This window comes from Strigops habroptila, chromosome W (genome assembly GCF_004027225.2).
Source record: "Strigops habroptila isolate Jane chromosome W, bStrHab1.2.pri, whole genome shotgun sequence".
NCBI lineage: Eukaryota > Metazoa > Chordata > Aves > Psittaciformes > Psittacidae > Strigops > Strigops habroptila.
In genome coordinates, this window is record NC_044301.2 from 16,178,334 (window position 1) to 16,198,829 (window position 20,496).

The following is a 20,496-nucleotide window of genomic DNA, read 5'->3' on the forward strand; positions in this document are numbered from 1 at the left end:
CTGGGGGTGCACAAGGATTTAGGAGGGGACACAGCTGACCCCAATTGACCCAAGGGATATTTGAGACCACATGACATCATGCTCAGCATTATAAAAGCTGGGGGAAGAAGGAGACATTCTGAGTAATAGCATTTGTTTTCCCAAGTAACCATTAGCATGATGAACCCCTGCTTTCCTGGAGATGGCTGAATACCATTGGCCTGCCAATGGGAAGTGGCGAACAAATTCCTTGTTTTGGTCATTTCAAAGTATTTCCATGCAGAATACAAGGAATGAATTCCAATTCAACAAAAAAATAATGGTCTTTGCAATTTAAAAGCCTGCTATCATGATTGTATTTCAATGAAAAATTGCACACTAAAAATGCCCAAGCAGAAGGCTGCATCATCAAAACAGACTTCATGGCCTTCACCTACCTTCTAAACTGCATTTAGCATAAGAAAACTTATTTTCACCATTAAAGCTACAGAAACAAACAGAAGTCATTAGAAAAAGCAGAATTGAACACCGCCCACAAGCTGCTGTCCACAAAAGCATTCACAATTATGTAGCAACAAAACCACATCTATTACTTGTAGTATAACATTCAATGGCTGCCTCATAAGCAAGGCAATTACTCTCGTTTTCTAGGTAATGAGAAGCAGAAGTGGATGAACAGTTACATTAGCAGTACTGAACACAAGGGTTTAAGTACCATAAAGAGGAAAGTGTGCTTTAAAGAGGTAGTTAAGACTAACAAAAGCACTCATACTAACTAATGCATCACTTGAATTTCAATTGCCACATTTTGAATCAATTCAAAATCCTGGTATGGAGAGCTGTAACTAGAATTTAGCATCCATTTTAGCCTTTCACAAATCACAGGAGAAAACCCGCATCTCCACATCACAAGAAAAGCTATCCTTTATTCATGGTAACCAAAACCAGTGACTACAGGTCCCTGTAAGGAAAAAGGCTCACTCAGACCCTGTTTACATGAGACTGGTGTGAGTTTGGACAATTTAAGCTGAAAACAATACTTTGCTCACCCTACCACTAGCCTTACGCATTGACATCAGGCAGAATACACAATGCAAGTCAAAAATAGCACATCCTTACTCTAAAATTACCTATTGTAAGCTCCATTTTAAGCTGATGTTTATAGATTTATGCACAGTTTAAGGCAGCAGCACAAGACTTGGTATACTTGACATCCATAAGAAAGCTTATACGTGCAAAGAAATCAATCTAGAAGGACAGATGAGTGTCAGAAGAAAGCAGGATTACAAGTACCTGCTTTCCTTTTCAGCACCGTCTACTTTTTGATCAAAAAATAAAGTTTACTTGTATGCTGCTTTAGCACAGCTTTCCAGCAGTAACAAAAGCTTAATATCAAGCATTCCCATTAGGAAGACCAGCCATTTAAACATCAAGCTTGGGGGGAGGGTGAAAAATAGTTTAAGCCTCCTTGCCAAAGTCAGTCTTTACCCAAGCTTATCCCACACCATCTCTCTCCTGGAGCTGATTAAACTCTCACTCCAGTGGACTGCTGCTGAGAGGAAGTTCCGGCAGACTGAGCAATGACACCACCATCCTCCTGGCCATAGGAGATTTCATAAGAGCAAGCGAGTAACACAGCAAGCTAGAAAATTAGATTCAGGCAAGACTATGTTATCCTGAACAACCAGGTTCCAAATATTCAGATCAGCAAATATAAACACTTACAGTACATAGAATCATAGAATCGTAAGGGTTGGAAAGGACCTTAAGATCATCTAGTTCCAACCCCCCTGCCATAGGCAGGGACACCTTGCCCTAAACCATGTGGCTCAAGGCTCTGTCCAACCTGGCCTTGAACACCGCCAGGGATGGAGCATCCACAACCTCCCTGGGCAACCCATTCCAGTGCTTCACCACCCTCACTGTAAAGAACTTCTTCCTTATATCTAATCTAAACTTCCTCTGTTTAAGTTTGAACCCATTACCCCTTGTCCTACCACTACAGTCCCTAAGGAAGAGTCCCTCCCCAGCATCCTTGTAGACCCCCTTCAGATACTGGAAGGCTGCTATGAGGTCTCCACGCAGCCTTCTCTTCTCCAGGCTGAACAGCCCCAACTCTCTCAGCCTGTCTTCATATGGGAGGTGCTCCAGCCCTCTTATCATCCTCGTGGCCCTCCTCTGGACTCGCTCCAACAGCTCCATGTCCTTTTTATGTTGAGGACACCAGAACTGTACACAGTACTCCAAGTGGGGTCTCACAAGAGCAGAGTAGAGGGGCAGGATCACCTCCTTTGACCTGCTGGTCACGCTGCTTTTGATGCAGCCCAGGATACGGTTGGCTTTCTGGGCTGCAAGTGCACACTGCCGGCTCATGTTAAGCTTCTTGTCAACCAACACCCCCAAGTCCTTTTCTGCAGGGCTGCTCTGAATCTCTTCTCTGCCCAGCCTGTAGCAGTGCCTGGGGTTGCCCCGACCCAGGTGTAGGACCTTGCACTTGGCTTGGTTAAACTTCATAAGGTTGGCATCGGCCCACCTCACAAGCGTGTCAAGGTCCCTCTGGATGGCATCCCTTCCCTCCAGCGTATCAACCGAACCACACAGCTTGGTGTCGTCGGCAAACTTGCTGAGGGCGCACTCAATCCCACTGTCCATGTCACCGACAAAGATGTTGAACAGGACCGGTCCCAACACCGATCCCTGAGGGACACCACTCGTTACAGGTTTCCAACTGGACATCGAGCCATTTACCACAACTCTTTGCGTGCGGCCATCGAGCCAGTTTTTTATCCACCGAGTGGTCCATCTATCAAATTGATGTCTCTCCAATTTAGAGACAAGGATGTCATGTGGGACAGTGTCGAATGCTTTGCACAAGTCCAGTTAGATGACGTCAACTGCTCTGCCGCTGTCCATCAGTTCCGTGGCTCCATCATAGAAGGCCACCAAATTGGTCAGGCAGGATTTCCCCTTAGTGAAGCCATGTTGGCTGTCACCAACCACCTCGTTGTTTTTCATGTGCCTTAGCATGTTTTCCAGGAGAAACTGTTCCAAGATTTTGCCAGGCACAGAGGTGAGACTGACTGGTCTGTAGTTCCCCGGGTCTTCCACCTTCCCCTTCTTGAAAATGGGGGTTATATTACCCTTCTTCCAGTCATCGGGAACTTCACCTGACTGCCAGGATTTTTCGAATATGATGGACAGTGGCTTAGCAACTTCATTCGCCAGCTCCTTCAGGACCCGTGGATGGATTTCATCAGGTCCCATGGACTTGTGCACGTTCAGGTTCTTAAGATGGTCTCGAACCTGATCCTCTCCTACAGTGGGCCTAAGGTCTTCGTTCTCACAGTCCCTGCATTTGCTTTCCAAGACTTGGGTTGTGTGGTCAGAGCATTTGCTGGTGAAGACTGAGGCAAAGAAGTCATTAAGAACCTCAGCCTTCTCCAAATCCATGGTAGCCAGTTCTCCTGATAGCTTCTGGAGAGGGCCTACATTGTCCCTAGCCTGTCTTTTATTTGCTACGTATCTATAGAATCCTTTCCTGTTATCTTTCACATCCCTTGCCAAACTTAATTCTAGCTGGGCCTTAGCTTTCCTAACCTGGTCCCTAGCTTCTCGGGCAATGCTCCTATATTCTTCCCAGGCCGCCTGTCCTCGCTTCCACCTTCTATAAGCTTCTTTTTTCCCTCTAAGTTTCCTCAGCAGCTCCTTGTCCATCCATGGAGGTCTCCTGGCCCTCCTGCTGCACTTTCTTCTAGTCGGGATGCAACACTCTTGAGCACTTAGCAGGTGATCCTTGAATACCGACCAGCAGCATACATCATGAAACTGAGTAAGAACATAGCCACATGGATCAGAAAAATCTCTAAACAAGCAGTTTGTTACAATATATTGCCTCCTATCTTGTATTCCCTTCTCTCCACCATCCTTACAATAAGCATCACGTGCAGTTTAAAGTTCTCATTTTGTTTATACATAACCTCCAATTCTTTCCATAAAGACTTAATTTTTATATACTTGGTAAAGATTAATTTAGCCCATGTGTCTTGTCTGACTGAGCTCATATACTATCTGATTAAGTCACACAAAAGAAAGCAGTTTCAAATTGGCCTAGAAAAATCACAAAGCTCTGATTAGTTCCAAATGGAGCACTTTGTTAGTGAGCTGAATGGGGTTATAACCAGTGAATCCAACTGCTTGAAGCTTTCATTCCAAATTTTAAATATTTTTTTCCACTGACTTAAACATACCAATACTGCAAAGGTTTGGATTTGCTTAGGAAAAGTAAAATAATGAAAAATGTTTTGCAAATCAAAGTTTTATTTCCAAAGTAGTAACAGCTTTTTTTGTTTTAATTTGAGGCCAAGCAAACCAGAGGAACAATAACCCATGAGCTACGAACTGCAGAAGATAGTGTCCTAGGAGAGTTGGGAGAAACACTGGCAAAAGCTTAACAGTAGACAGATGCCCAGGAAGGACTTGTACAACTTGTTCAACTGTAGAAATTCAGTGTCATATCAGTTCTGGGAGGAACGTTCATCATATCTGAACATTACTGTAATCCCATAGATTTGGCTCAGCACAACTACTAGTAAGCAGTCACTAGATTCTGAATAAAGAACAAGGCATTCCAGTGAGATAAAGATTCCGAGAAGTTGCAAGTAAATTGCTTTGGGCCTTTTGGGATCCGTAACATCTCTGAAGAAAGCCAAGATGCCATTAAAGAATAAGCATCTGCTGTTCAGGAACTGTTAAAGGCTTGTTTTCTAAAGCAGTAAGAGTCCACAGTAAAGGTGGATAAGCTGGCCTCACAAACCAGAAAGGCCCAGGCTATAGATCATAAAACCACAGGAGTGCAGAAAAATTCATCAATCATTCAAGGTCTAAGAGGGTACAGCATCAGACATGTGAACAGAAGACTTTGGATTTTTCAACTGAAATTATTTGAGAACATCAGCAGAAACAGTCCATGAAGACTAATCAAATACAACAGCAACCCCAGAGAGTTAAAGGAATAGAAATATTCTTCACTATACCTAATCTTACCCTTAGCACAGCATTTTGTAGAGGACCAGGGAGAAGGAAAGCCCTCTGTTCCACCTAGCCATAGTTTCACTAGATTGTTTATAAATTGTTTATAAATTTATAAATTGTTTTAACACAAGAGGGGCTTATTCAACAACTCCAGAAGGTGCACCACTCAAATGGGTGCAGAAGAGATTGTTAAACTATTTTTACTCAACTCTTAATGTTGTGTCTACTCCCTCCATAGCAAAGCATCTGGCTCACAGATGTACTGCTGATTGTCCAGATTAAAACCTAGATTGTCTCTTGAATTTCAAGTTAAAGTAGTAGTCATAAATGAAAATAACAAAGAAAATTCATCACTACCTAATGACTGAGGGCCAGCCTGAACTCCTCTGTGCCTCATTCTCCATAATAATAAAAACAGTATCAAAACTGAAAAGCACATCCTTCCCAACAAGGGCTAGACGGAAGGATAACAGAATGCCACCCTGAAGCCCTTCACCCCCAGGAGACAGTAAGGAAGTGGAACAATTGCTTTGACTCAGGGGTTGAGGACAAACACGTCAAGGTACCAGAAGTCACTGCTGGAACTTTAGCCATTATCACATTTTTCCCTTTCCACCTGCAAGCAAACAACTATTTTTTTTTTTTTTCCAGCAGTGATTATTTTTTTTCCTCAGCATCAGAGATACACTAACAGGCATAGATCTTCTTGGGACAGCAAAAAGAAAAGTTGTAGAAAGCTCTCTAAACCCCTTGATCCATCAAAAAGCACACAGGAGAAAAAAAAGGGGGAAAAAAAAATAAATTGCACAATAAAATCACCAGGAGCAGTTACTTCAACAGGTTCTCTTTCAGCCACTGCTACCTGAAGAGGCTCTGCCACTGTCCAAGACAGGTGAAGTCAATAGAAAACAGTAAATCTGTGAAGCCAGATTCAGTAACTGTTAGCTTTGGTCCCCAGGGACAATGCCTGACATTTAATATAGCAGTCTTTCATAAAAAGAACACGACTGATAGAAGTCAAACTTCATGTGGTAAGAATTTTACCAAAACAGCAATAATATGTTCCTTTTAAAAATAACTGAACAGAACACAGAAAATACAAGTATTTGCTGACTTAGTTTGAAGTGGAGCCAATACTAAAAATCAACATAGCTTACTACCTAGAGTACGCATGCAACAATGATACAGGATCCAAGGGAATAAAATACAATTTCTATACCTAATTAGGTATGAAATTTAGGTCCTGCGTTACATAGGATTACAATGATCACGCAGGAAAATGTTTTCACATAAAACTCAGTTTTCAAAAACAGCCAGTAATACACTGGGAAAGTCCCACAGACAAATGCTTCTGCCAATATTTGCTTTGGAAGTCTCCATTAAAAATGTTTTTCCATAATCATAAACTGACCTCCATGCTTGAGGGCAATGCAGGTAACATGTAAAAGTGCATTCAGGGATTGGAGCACTGAAGTCTGGTGGGGGAAAAGTCAACTCTGTTCCTGCCAGTTTCATATTAGTGAGTATTAACAGCAACTTATTTCGAGGTCAACACCAAGGTCTTTAACACTGAGCAATCCTATTTTGCTGAGGAAACTTAGAGAGAAAAAAGAAGCTTATAAAAGGTGGAAGCAAGGACAGGCGGCCTGGGAAGAATACAGGGATATTGTCTGGGAAGCTAGGGACCAGGTTAGGAAAGCTAAGGCCCAGTTAGAATTAAATCTGGCAAGGGATGTGAAAGATAACAGGAAGGGCTTCTACAGGTATGTAGCAAACAAAAGAAAGACTAGGGATAACGTGGGCCCTCTCTGGAAGCTATCGGGAGAACTGGCTACCCTGGATTTGGAGAAGGCTGAGGTTCTCAATGACTACTTTGCCTCAGTCTTCACCGGCAAGGGCTCTTAGCTTTTGGGCTTTTAGGTTAGCTTAGGTTAGTCAGTGGGACTAGACCAGGCAGCCTCTCAACAATATCCCTGATCCGAGCCCCTGGTAGGCAACACACATCTCTCGAGACTGGGTCAGGCTGACAGATGGGTGCCTCTGTGCCTTTCAAAGTAGAGTTACCTACTACTATGACCCGCTGCTACTTCCTGCAGACACTAGTAGTGATCCTCTTGACTGGTGCATCAGCTGTTTGCTCATTTGGTGCAGTGTTTGTTTCCTCCTTAGCCCCTAGCAGAACTGCAAAGTGCTTCTGGGTGGGGACATCGGATTGAGGAGGAAGTCCCTTGCTGTTAATTGTCCTCTTCCTCCTTTTTTTTGTTTTTTTTTTGTTACTAGCTCCCAGCTTCCTGGATTAATGCCCTCCTTCTTTCCTATATGTGCTATGATGGATGCTTGTGGCCCCTGCACAGTTTGGGCCTGGGGCAAGCAGTCCAGCTCCCTCTCAGCTTCCCTGACATCTTTTAGCTTACTGACAGTCTCCCGCAGCTCAGCCACCTGCTGCAGGAGGACCTCCACCAGGGTGCACCCTCGCCTCATGAGACCAGTCAAAGCACTTTCTACACTCCATGGTCTGCGCTGCAGCCTCCCCTCTCATCGGCTCTGTCTGGGCGCCTATGCTGGCCACCACCGGGGCAGCCAGAGCAGAGCTCCCAGACCAGGCCCTGGTCCTGAGGCGAGCGCTCACCATCCCGCTCGCTGCCCGCGTGAACTGCCGCACCACGCCCTGTTTGCCACACTCCTGGTCGCTCGCGCTCCCTGGGATGGGTTTTTACCCACTGAGGGCTGGTGCCGCCACCTGTGAGTCAACTGCTCGCATCAGCTGAGCTGCCGGCTCCTGGGCAAGCCCTGTCGAGGACTTGAGGCTCCCTTGGTGGCTCTTGCTGCTCCGAACTGAGGTTCCTGGATGCTGTGCTTCCCCCCGCTCCGGTGTTGAAGGCGTCCTCTCTGGAGATACCTCGGCAATTGAACAATCCTTGACCAACTCCTGTCTGACCAATTTGGCGGCTTCTATGATGGGTGGTTCGGTTGATACGCTGGAGGGAAGGGATGCCATCCAGAGGGACCTTGACATGCTTGTGAGGTGGGCCAATGCCAACCTCATGAAGTTCAAAAAGCTAAGCGCAAGGTCCTACACCTGGGTCAGGCAATCCCAGGCACTGCTACAGGTTGGGTGGAGAAGAGATTCAGAGCAGCCCTGAGGAGAAGGACTTGGGGGTGTTGCTTGATAAGAAACTGAACATAAGTCAGCTTCAGTGTGCACTCGCAGCCCAGAAAGCCAACCGCATCCTGGACTGCATCAAAAGAAGTGTGACCAGCAGGTTGAAGGAGGTGATCCTGTCCCTCTACTCTGCTCTTGCGAGACCCCACTTGGAGTATTGTGTACAGTTCTGGTGTCCTCAACATAGAAAGGACATGGAGCTGTGGGAGGGAGTCCAGAGGAGGGCCACGAGGATGATAAGAGGGCTGGAGCACCTCCCGTATGAAGACAGGCTGAGAGAGTTGGGGCTGTTCAGCCTGGAGAAGAGAAGGCTACATGGAGACCTCAGAGCAGCCTTCTAGTATCTGAAGGGGGTCTATAAGGATGCTGGGGAGGGACTCTTCCTTAGAGACTGCAGTGGTAGGACAAGGGGTAATGGGTTCAAACTTAAACAGGGGAAGTTTAGATTAGATATAAGGAAGAAGTTCTTTACTGTGAGGGTGGTGAGGCACTGGAACAGGTTGCCCAAGGATGTTGTGAATGCTCCATCCCTGGTGGTGTTCAAGGCCAGGCTGGACAGAGCCTTGGGCAACATGGTCTAGTGTGTGGTGTCCCTGTGCATGGCAGGGGGGTTTGAAGTAGATGATCTTAAGGTCCTTTCCAACCCTTACTATTCCATGATTCTAAAATGCTTCAGCAGAAGCTTGATGGCAATGACACAACCTCGGCATTCTTAGGCAAAAAAGCTGTTATTTCCCAATAGAGGTATGTAACTCAGATGCCCAAATAATTTGTGTCCTGGGTTGAGCTGTAGCAGTTATTTTTCTCTTTCCTCCTAGCTGGTGCAGTGCTGTGTTTTCAACTTTAGTCTGAGAACAACGCTGATAACACACCAACGTTTTTAGTCGTTACTAAGTAATGTTTACTCCGATCAAGGACTTTCTCAGTCTCTCATGCTCTGCCAGGGAGGAGGGGCACAAAAAGGTGGGAGGAAGCAGAGACAGGACACCTGACCCAAACTGGCCAGAGAGGTATTCCATACCACAGCACGTCATGCCCAGTATATAACCCAGGGGGAGTTACCCGGAAGGCCCAGATGGCTGCTCAGGTAAGAGTGTGTATCGGTCGGCGGGTGGTGATCAATTGTATCCTCTCCCCTTGTTATTTCCCTTATCATTATTATCATTGGTGGTAGCAGTAGTAGTTTTGTATTATACCTTAGTTACTGGACTGCTCCTATCTCAACGTTCTTTATGTTCTCCTTCCCATTGCTCCAGGAGGTGGGGGGGGAGTGAGCGAGCAAATGGCTGCGTGGTTCAGAGTTACCAGCTGGGCTTAAACCACTACAGTCCTTTTTGACGCCCAACATAAGACTCGAAGTGTTAAGATAACAAGAGATTTGACCAGAGTATGTCTAACCGTATTTGTGATAAGCAGTCTTTGTTTCAGATTAATAGTCACTCGTCACAACGTTGATTTATTTGCTCTCAGAGTTGTTGTGCTTGGTCTTAGAGTTTCAGCATGTCAGACCTTACTTACAGCCGATATTTGCTGTTTTAACATTCATCAGCTGTAGGGCATGGGCTAAGGTTCCTGTTTCAATGTACTTCATGGTAATGACTTGTAATATAATGGACTCATTGATCATGAAACTGGCCTGGCTTGCGTTCCCAGCGTGGTCATCAACTCTATACTTTGGGAGGCATATAGTGGGAATTTTTAGCAATTACACATCTTTAACTCCTCAGAGGGTCAACCTATGAAGGAGACATTCCCTCACACCCCCTGCTCCCCCACCAGGCTAGTTAGAGCAGCATTTAAGAATTCTAAAGGTTTTGTATGGCCTTTGGAAAGCCTCAAAACCTCCCTGCTGATTGTGCTGTGGATCAGCATGTTGCCACAAATACTGCATGTGTTTTACCCACAGCCATGCCACCCTGAGAATGCCCTATTTCATCTGATCTCGAAAGTTAAGCAGGGTCAGGTTCGGGTCTTCTCTAAGGTTAAACAACCATCTAAGAGGACCACCAAGAGATCTTCCCTGAGGCTGGACAGTCATGAGTGGCAGGGTGTGTGGGATCGTATGGGTAAGACAGTGGCCCCTCCAAAGATTTAGAATTTTACCCCTGAACAAGTGCGAAATTCGGAAAAATTAGCAGAGCAGTTAGACAAGGTGTGCTGTCATCCTGACAATACCGGAGAGAGACAACTTGCTGCAACGTACTGGGGCTTGGCCTACACCTACAGAGCGTCGCTGGAAAAAGATGTCTCTGGAACTGATGGCAAAGCAACAGACAACACAGCTACTCAATCGCCAAGCGCAGCAGCTACACCAACCCTGACAACAGACCCTGCAGCCACTCCAACCACAATGATAGACACTGCAGCTAAATGAAAGAACCAATCTCTGCAATATCGGTTGCCCCTATAAGCAAGCAGAAAAGCAAAGGAGAGCCACAAGTACCAGCTTTTGCAGTGAAGAAAGATCACGACCCAATGCGCATACTACAGGGGACAGCATCCGAACAAGAGTTATTAATACAGGAATCAGAGGACGAGGTCACTTCTTGACCCTGGACCTTGACAGAGCTGCGGAATATGCGAAAAGATTTCACCCGTCTTCCAGGGGAGCACATTGTCACCTGGTTGCTCCGATGCTGGGACAATGGGGCCGAAGGGCAGGAACTAGAAGGTAGGGAAGCCAAGCAGCTAGGATCACTTGCTAGGGAAGGAGGAATTGACAAAGCGATTGCAAGAGAGAAGCGAGCCCTCAGCCTTTGGAGGCGGCTCTTGGCAGCTGTGAAGGAAAGGTTTCCCTACAAGGACGATGTAATGAGTCGTTCAGCCAAGTGGACCACGATAGAGAAAGGCATCCAGTCCCTGAGGGAATCAGCCATTATAGAGAGGATCTATCATAGGCCGGATGCCGGGAAGGCATCTGTAGATCCAGATGAAGTCGAATGTACATGACCCATGTGGCGGAAACTTACACGGAGTGCACCAACATCATATGCCCACTCATGGCATCAATGACCTGGAATGACACGGCACCACCAACAGTGGATGAAGTGACTCATCACCTCCGAGAGTTCGAAGACAATCTCACCCCTTCCATCATTTCAGCTGTGGAAAAACTGTCCCAGGAGTTCAAACAATTGAGAGACGATTTCTCCGATCTATCCAGCTCCCCACGCATACCAACCCATGTCTCAGCTATTAACAGAAGGCACCCTACTGCTCGAGAAAGAAAATATAGGAGGTACACGCCATAGGCCACCCTATGGTTTTACCTGCGGGATCACGGAGAAGACATGAGAAAGTGGGATGGAAAACCTACCTCAGTTCTGGAGCAATGGGTGCGTGAACTGAAGAGGAGAACAATGGTCAAGGATGATCCTCCCAGGAAAGCTGCTGCTCCAGTCTTTGGTGAGAAGCTTCACAGATGGAGTGGAAGAGCAGATTTTACTCCAACTCCTGTGATAAGCAATTCTAACCCCTTTCTACAAGGAGTAAGTGGAGAATCTTAGGATCACATCTGTATTTCTGGAGTGACAGGAGGATCCCAAGAGTTGACTGTACTGGAGGCTGAAATCAGCCTGACTGGGAGGAAGTGGCAAAAGCACCCCATTGCGACTGGTCCAGGGGCTCCATGCATCCTTAGCATAGACTATCTCAGGAGAGGGTACTTCAAAGACCCAAAAGGGTATAGATGGGCTTTTGGTATCGCTGCCTTGGAGACAGAGAAAATGAAGCAGCTGTCCACCTTGCCTGGTCTCTCAGAGGATCCTTCTGTTGTGGGGTTGTTGAAGGTCTAAGAACAACAAGTGCCAATTGCGACCACAACAGTGCACCGGCGGCAATATCGCACCAACCGAGACTCCTTGATTCCCATCCATAAGCTGATCCGCAGAATGGAGAGCCAAGGAGTGATCAGCAGGACCCGCTCACCCTTTAATAGCCCCATATGGCCAGTGCAAAAGTCTAATGGAGAGCGGAGACTAACAGTAGACTATCGTGGCCTGAACGAAGTCACACCACCATTGAGTGCTGCCGTACCGGAGATGCCAGAACTTCAATATGAACTGGAGTCAAAGGCAGCCAAGTGGGATGCCACAATTGACATTGCCAATGCATTTTTCTCAATCCCTTTGGCAGCAGAATGCAGGACACAGTTTGCTTTCACTTGGAGGGGCGTCCAGTACACTTGGAACCGACTGCCCCAGGGGTGGAAGCACAGCCCTACCATCTGCCATGGATTGATCCAGACTGCACTGGAACAGGGGCAAGCTCCAGAACACCTGCAATACATTGGTGACATCATCATGTGGGGCGATACAGCAGAAGTTTTGAGAAAGGGAGGAAAGTAGTCCAAATCCTGCTGAAGGCCGGTTTTGCCATAAAACAGAGTAAGGTCAAGGGACCTGCACAGGAGATTCAATTTTGGGGAATAAAATGGCAAGATGGACGTCACCAGATCCCCACAGATGTGATCAACAAGATAACAGCAATGTCTCCACCAACTAACAAGAAAGAAACACAAGCTTTCTTAGGTGTTGTGGGGTTCTGGAGAATGCACATCCCAAATTACAGCCTGATTGTAAGCCCTCTCTACCACGTGACCCGGAAGAAGAATGATTTCAAATGGGGCCCTGAGCAACAACAAGCCTTTGAACAAATTAAACGAGAGAGAGTTCATGCAGTAGCCCTTGGACCAGTCTGGGCCGGGCCAGATGTGAAAAATGTGCTCTATACCGCAGCTGGGGAGAATGGTCCTACCTGGAGCCTCTGGCAGAAAGCTCCAGGGGAGACTCGAGGTCGATCCCTCGGCTTTTGGAGTCGGGGATATAAAGGATCCGAGGCCAGCTGCACTCCCACTGAAAAAGAGATACTGGCAGCCTATGAAGGGGTTCGAGCTGCCTCAGAAGTGATCGGAACTGAAGCGCAGCTCCTCCTGGCACCCCAGTTGCCTGTGCTGGGCTGGATGTTCAAAGGCAGGGTCTCCTCTACACATCATGCAACTGATGCTACATGGAGTAAGTGGGCTGCACTAATTACACAATGAGCTCGAATAGGAAATCCCAGTCAGAGGGCAAAGATTTTGGAATGTCACCAGAAGAGGAGGTGATGCATGCTGAAGAGGCCCCACCATATAATGAACTGTCAGAGAGTGAAAAGCAATATGCCTTGTTTACTGATGGGTCCTGCCCTATTGTGGGAAAGCATCAGAGATGGAAGGCAGCTGTGTGGAGTCCCCTGCATCAAGTTGCAGAAACTGCTGAAGGAGAGGGTGAATTGAGTCAGTTTGCAGAGGTGAAAGCCATCCAGCTGGCCTTGGACATTGCTGTACAAGAAACATGGCCAGTACTTTCTCTCTGTACTGACTCATGGATGGCGGCAAATGCCCTGTGGGGGTGGTTGCAGCAATGGAAGCAGAGCAACTGGCAACGCAGACGTAAACCCATCTGGGCTGCTGCACTGTGGCAAGATATCACTGCTCAGGTGCAGAACCTGGTGGTGAAGGTACGCCACGTAGACGCTCATGTACCCAAGACTCGGGCCACTGAGGAACACCAGAACAACCAGCAAGTGGATAAAGCTGCTAAGATTGAAGTGGCTCAGATGGACTTTGATTAGCAACATAAGGGTGAATTGTTTTTAGCCCGGTGGGCCCATGATACCTCAGGCCATCAAGGCAGAGATGCAACATATAGATGGCCTCGTGATCGAGGGGTGGACTTAACAATGGACGCTATTGCCCAGGTTATTCACGAATGTGAAACATGTGCTGCAATTAAGTAAGCCAAGCAGTTAAAGCCTCTCTGGTATGGAGGACGATGGCTGAAGTACAAGTATGGGGAGGCCTGGCAGATTGACTATATCACACTCCCACCAACCCCCCAAGGCAAGCGCCATGTACTTACCATGGTGGAAGCAACCACCGGATGGCTGGAAACATACACTGTGCCCCATGCCCCTGCCCGGAACACTATCCTGGGCCTTGAGAAACAAGTCTTGTGGCGACACGGCACCCCAGAGAGAATTGAGTCAGACAATGGGACTCATTTCTGGAACAACCTCATAGACACTTGGGCCAAAGAGCATGGCATTGAGTGGGTATATCACATCCCCTACCATGCACCAGTGTCTGGGAAAATCAAAGGGTGCAATGGGCTGTTAAAATCTCCACTGAGAGCAATGAGTGGTGGGACTTCCAAACACTGGGATACACATTTACCAAAAGCCACCTGGTTGGTCAACAGTAGGGGATCTGCCAACAGGGCTGGCCCAGCCCAATCATAGAATCATAGAATCATAGAATCGTAAGGGTTGGAAAGGACCTTAAGATCATCTAGTTCCAACCCCTCTGCCATAGGCAGGGACACCTTGCCCTAAACCACATGGCTCAAGGCTCTGTCCAACCTGGCCTTGAACACTGCCAGGGATGGAGCATCCACAACCTCCCTGGGCAACACATTCCAGTGCTTCACCACCCTCACTGTAAAGAACTTCTTCCTTATATCTAATCTAAACTTCCCCTGTTTAAGTTTGAACCCATTACCCCTTGTCCTACCACTACAGTCCCTAAGGAAGAGTCCCTCCCCAGCATCCTTATAGGCCCCCTTCAGATACTGGAAGGCTGCTATGAGGTCACCACGCAGCCTTCTCTTCTCCAGGCTGAACAGCCCCAACTCTCTCAGCCTGTCTTCATATGGGAGGTGCTCCAGCCCTCTTATCATCCTCGTGGCCCTCCTCTGGACTCGCTCCAACAGCTCCATGTCCTTTTTATGTTGAGGACACCAGAACTGTACGCAGTACTCCAAGTGGGGTCTCACAAGAGCAGAGTAGAGGGGCAGGATCACCTCCTTCGACCTGCTGGTCACGCTTCTTTTGATGCAGCCCAGGATGCGGTTGGCTTTCTGGGCTGCAAGCGCACACTGCCGGCTTTTATGTACTGTAGAGGGGGATAAAGTTCCTGTGGTGCACATAAAGAATTTGTTGGGGAAGACAGTCTGGGTTATTCCTGCTTCAGGTAAAGGCAAACCCACTCGTGGGGTTGCTTTTGCTCAGGGACCTGGATATACTTGGTGGGTAATGCGGGAAAGATGTGCAAGTCTGGTGTGTACCTGAAGGGGCTTTAATTCTGGGGGAAAACAGCCAATGAACTCTACTACATGCTGTTGCCTGCTCTATAACACTTTTATAGCCCATTAGCTGCATACCCATCTCCACTACTCTGGGCTTGAAAACAACATCTGTGTTGTCATGATCATCAGCAGAGAATAAAGTCATGGAAAGGCCAGCAGCAGCAGAACTGTCCTCAGGTCACCATCGACTGACCCTGACTTCCCTCCGATCATCACCCCAACAAAGAATGAACTTCGATGAAACTAGGTGAGGTCAGCAGTGACCAGACGAGTTCAGCGGTGTCATCAGCAGGCAACAACCCAACACTACACACCATCCCTCCTGCCCTGAAAGACTGTTACAGGAGATGGAGCCTGACATCATGGACAGAATGAATTCGGCAACTTTATAGGGATTGGTCCATGGACTAAGCAATGATATCTCTCTCTCTCTGTATGGAAGCGTGTGTGTGTGTGTGTGTTTGTGTATATATATATATATGAGACAAACAGCGATGGTATATTTGAAAAAATGGGATCTGAGCATGACATGAATGGTATGGAATAAGGGGTGGATACTGTCCTGGGTTGAGCTCTAACGGTTATTTTTCTTGGTAGCTGGTGCAGTGCTGCGTTTTCAACTTTAGTCTGAGAACAACGCTGATAACACATCGGTGTTTTTAATTGTTGCTAAGTAATGCTTACCCCGACCAAGGACTTTCTCAGTCTCATGCTCTGCCAGGGATGAGGGGAAGCCGGGAGGAAGCAGAGACAGGACACCTGACCCAAACTGGCCAAAGGGGTATTCCATACCACAGCACATCATGCCCAGTATATAAACTGGGGGGAGTCACCTGGAAGGCCCACATTGCTTCTCTGGTCGGGCTGGGGATCGGTCAGCAGGTGGTGAGCAATTGTATCCTCTCCCCTTGTTATTTCACTAATCATTATTATCATTGGTGGTAGCAGTAGTGGTTTTGTATTATACCTTAGTTACTGGACTGCTCTTATCTCAACCCGTGGGAGTTACATTCTTCCGATTCTCCTCCCCATCCCTCCGGGAGCGGGGGGAGGAAGAAGGGGGGAGTGAGTGAGCAGCTGCGTGGTTCTGAGTTACCGGCTGGGCTTAAACCACAACAATTGCATTGTGCTGCCTGTTTGCCATTCTAGACAGTCAAAAAAAAAAAAACATTTTAAAGGACCTGAGAGCTCTAGTTTTTGCAAAGATGTGCACTCGCCACATAAGCCACACAATTGGAGCTGTGCTCTGCAAAGAAGTTTCAGAAATCTTTAATATTAGCTAATGCATTGTTTGCTGCCACCACTATACAGTCTCCCACAGTTAACCACAGGAGCTTGCCAAACAAGCAGAATTCATGGGATTTCTTGCTGAAAAGATACATCAAGTTAAATTTTCAACTCTAAAAGGAAAACTCTCTATAGAAGGCAACCCCCCTCAAGTATTAAGACAAATAAGCTACAAAACAACAGCCTATTTCGTCTACCTGATCCTTCACACTTTACTACAGCTTACCAGACAAGCTGCAAGTGAAACCAGTTCACTCACACCATGCTAATTCAAGGCACTTTCATTCTAGACTTCTGGTGCATCAAGCACATTAAAAAACAAGACAGATAAGAAATATTTTTAGTCTTCCTTCAAAACATTTTACAAACCAATCATTAACACCACCTCAAAATCAAAACACATAACTGTTTATAACCAGACCTTAAAAGAGGTACTACTGCTCTTTGAAACCAGCACTGATGTACAAATATGTCCATTTTTTCACCTGAATGCCACCAAAAGCTAGAAGCCTAAAAACAGAGCCACCAGAAGGTAAGATCACCTTACACTTCCCATGAGAATTCTAAGTGGTCCTACCTGCTCTACAAGCCTTTATCCCTTAATGTCATCTGCCTTTAAAACATTAATATTATGTGGACTTTAGAGCTGCCACACTTCTATTGCCAATGTATGGGTGGGAAATTGCCCCCATGGGGCCAGCATATACATTTGGGAGGTAAAAGGATAGTCAAAGAAGCAATTCTAAAACTTGCTGAAATATAAACCAAGCATCAATTCCATAAACCTTTCCCTGGTAGAATGGTTCTTTGCCACTCCTGTCTCTTCTGCAAGAATTCACAAATTAACAAGGTTGGCAGACGTTACCTGACAAGTCACAAATTCACTGAATTGGATTTCTCCCTCCTCCTCCCCACCAATAACCACTTAAGTAATGGCTTGAGTATAATAAAACTACTTACAGTGGAAAAGAGACAACACTGGCAAAGAATTCATAGCCTGCATGAAAAATGTTCACTTTCACTATTTATCACCATGACCTGGCAGGTCTTTAATTCAAATTAAGATCTTACTCTTAAGTAATTGATCTTATTATTTCTGGATTGTTTCAGGTATTTGCAAAAATACTGAAACCCTCTATTGGCCAGAACACCCATTAAGAAGTTGATCCCTTCCAATGCTTACTGTTGGATAATCACACCAATGGGACCAAAGGAAAAATTCTATTTTAGCATGAGGCAAGAGCGAGGAATTTAGATGTTTGCTCGTTACAAAACCTATGCAAAGAAATACAGATCTGAACCATATCAACATCTCTGCTAGATTTAATACCTATTTTAAATCTAAAGAGAACAACTTCAATTTGACTTGCTCCAATTCTTTTGCTAAAAAGTCAAATTCTAGTTTAAGCATGACAATGGTTCTCATTTCAACAGACAAATTAGATCTAGCATTTCTGTAATAAGATTCTGTGGAGTCACAGAAACTCTTATCTATATTCTTAGGAATAACATTCCTATATTTGCTTTTCTTTGAGGAGAAAAAGCACTCAAGAGCAAGTAGTAAAATGGACAGTGCAGTATTTGAATAAAGATGATTATACACATCCCTTTACCAGAGCACACTTAAAGGAAAAGTATCACAGGTACTGAAGCACTGAGAAGTCCATAGAGGAACCAGAGCTCTACCCTAATGCTAAAGCAAATGGTTAAATACTTCCAAACAAGGATGCTGTTCAGTACCTTTGAAGTTGGACACTGGAATTCTTGTTAGGTGTGGTTAACTACTGCTGGCCCTGCTTTTCCAAGCAGGATCTCCACGCAGCTTGTACAGATTCAATTAAACCAGTTTGAAGTCTGGTACAGTTCAAAACACCCAACACCTTACAACAGCATTTTTATCCCAGGAGAGATAAGGCCTACTTCAATGTTGCTTAACTGACAGCTAACAGTTACAAGGTAATTAGTAGAAAAAAAAAAAACAAAACCCAAACAAAACCCACTAAAATAAAAAAGTGGAACACACTCTTAAAACAAAAACTTGATTCAGCCTGCATAAAAAAATGGGAAAACAGTTCACAGAAAAAAACATCAATATTAGCTCAAGACAAATTTATTGGCTGCTCTGGCCCTGATGTTTGGATGCACAGTCATTTCCCAAGCAAACTAATTTAGGTTCTTAAATTCAATCATTAGGCAAAGTGAATTTGGTGGTAATTAATACTGTTACTACATGACACCGTTGTCTTCCAAGGATTCCTTTTGTACGCTAAGCTTATTTCTGAAAATATGTCAGGTTTGAAACTCAATGATTTTATCAGAGTCACAAAAACTTTCGAACAAGAATATCAGTAAAAAATTAGCCAGAACTGGAAGCCTCACATTTCCTAACCAGAACATCAAGAGGCGTGTGTAATACATGTTGCCTCAAGTACCCAGAAAACCAAAAGGACATGCAAAGACTGAGCACATGTCCCCAGCTGGAAGCTACAAAACCTGCCCCTACAGCTCCTGAGGTTAGGTTTGGATTTTTTTGAAAAATTAGATAATTCCTGAGATAGCAACTACTGATATCAGTGAGTAAACACCTCTAATCCTAGCTAGCAACTGCTATTAACACGGTAATCTACCAAAGCTATGAAATCTAAAGCTATGAAATACCTTCAATAGGTTAGGAGGCTGAAAATTAGGTTTTTCATATTTATTCTATCCATACAAAGCCAGCAAAAAAAGCCATAAAGGAAGCTGGAATAGATCACTGAATAGATTGTTTACTCTGTGAGGACTTAAGGACTCAGTTTCAACCCAACAAATAATAGGTTTTTTTCCAACTATCATTCCACAGATGAAAAAAATCTCTGAATATGTCTGAAGATTGAGTATGTAACTTCAATCACCTGAGGCAAACAGTGCAGAAAGGTGAAGGTATTTGAAATGGACCCCTCAGAACATCAGCTCTGCACCACTCCCAATATATAGTCTTTAGTTATCTGGAAGGTTTAGACGATTGAATTAGCACAAGTGAGAAATAGCATCTTATGCTAGAAACTTGAAACAGACATTGGGGCAGTATTTGGAAGTTAAATAGGCAAGAACCCTTTTTCCCATTCACAAGATACCAACCTGAAACAGCCACGTAACTACAGTGTCACTGACTCTTACTTCCTTTCAGCTGCAAACAAACTGTAGTCAGACCCATTATTTATGACCCCGGTTCTGCAGCTGAAGCCACCACCAGATCATGGCACTAATTGCATTGAGGAGCTCCTACCACAGCTGGCTAGTAGAGCCAAGTAAGTAACCAAAGCATTACCTTATTTCCTTGTTTTTACAGAATGATCTCAGTGAGTAGATGAAAACAAGTCCAAGAAATACAGTAACAGATTCATTAACTTCTCCTCTAGTTCTAGAAGTTATGTCCTCAGTGAGTAAGTTTTCACCTACAGCAAAGTCAGATGTTTGTTCTCACAAGTCACACACAACAGAAAGCTGAAAGGGTGGTTCAAGATGTCAGAAGGCTGTCCTGGGTTCAGCTGTAGCAGGCATTTTTCTCCTTCTTAGTAGCTGGTGCAGTGCTGTGTTTTTGACTTTCAGCCTGGGAACAACGCTGATAACACCGATGGTTTTAGTTGTTGCTAAGTAATGTTTACTCCAACCAAGGACTTTCTCAGTCTCATGCTTTGCCAGGGAGGAGGGGCACAAGAAGCTGGGAGGAAGCAGAGACAGGACACCTGACCCAAACTGGCCAAAGGGGTATTCCATACCACAGCACGTCATGCCCAGTATATAAACCAGGGGGAGTTACCCAGAAGGCCCAGATGGCTGCTTGGGTTGGGCTGAGTATCAGTCAGCGGGTGGTGAGCAATTGTATCCTCTCCCCTTATTATTTCCCTTATCATTATTATTACTGGTGGT

The 20,496-nt window shown here is 45.5% G+C and overlaps 1 protein-coding gene across 2 annotated transcripts in view; it reads right to left on the reverse strand.

Moving 5' to 3' along the window:
* Positions 1-20,496, reverse strand: part of LOC115619037 (zinc finger CCHC domain-containing protein 14-like) — a 72,295-nt gene that overhangs the window by 45,791 nt on the left and 6,008 nt on the right. The gene's annotated exons all lie outside the window — the stretch shown is intronic.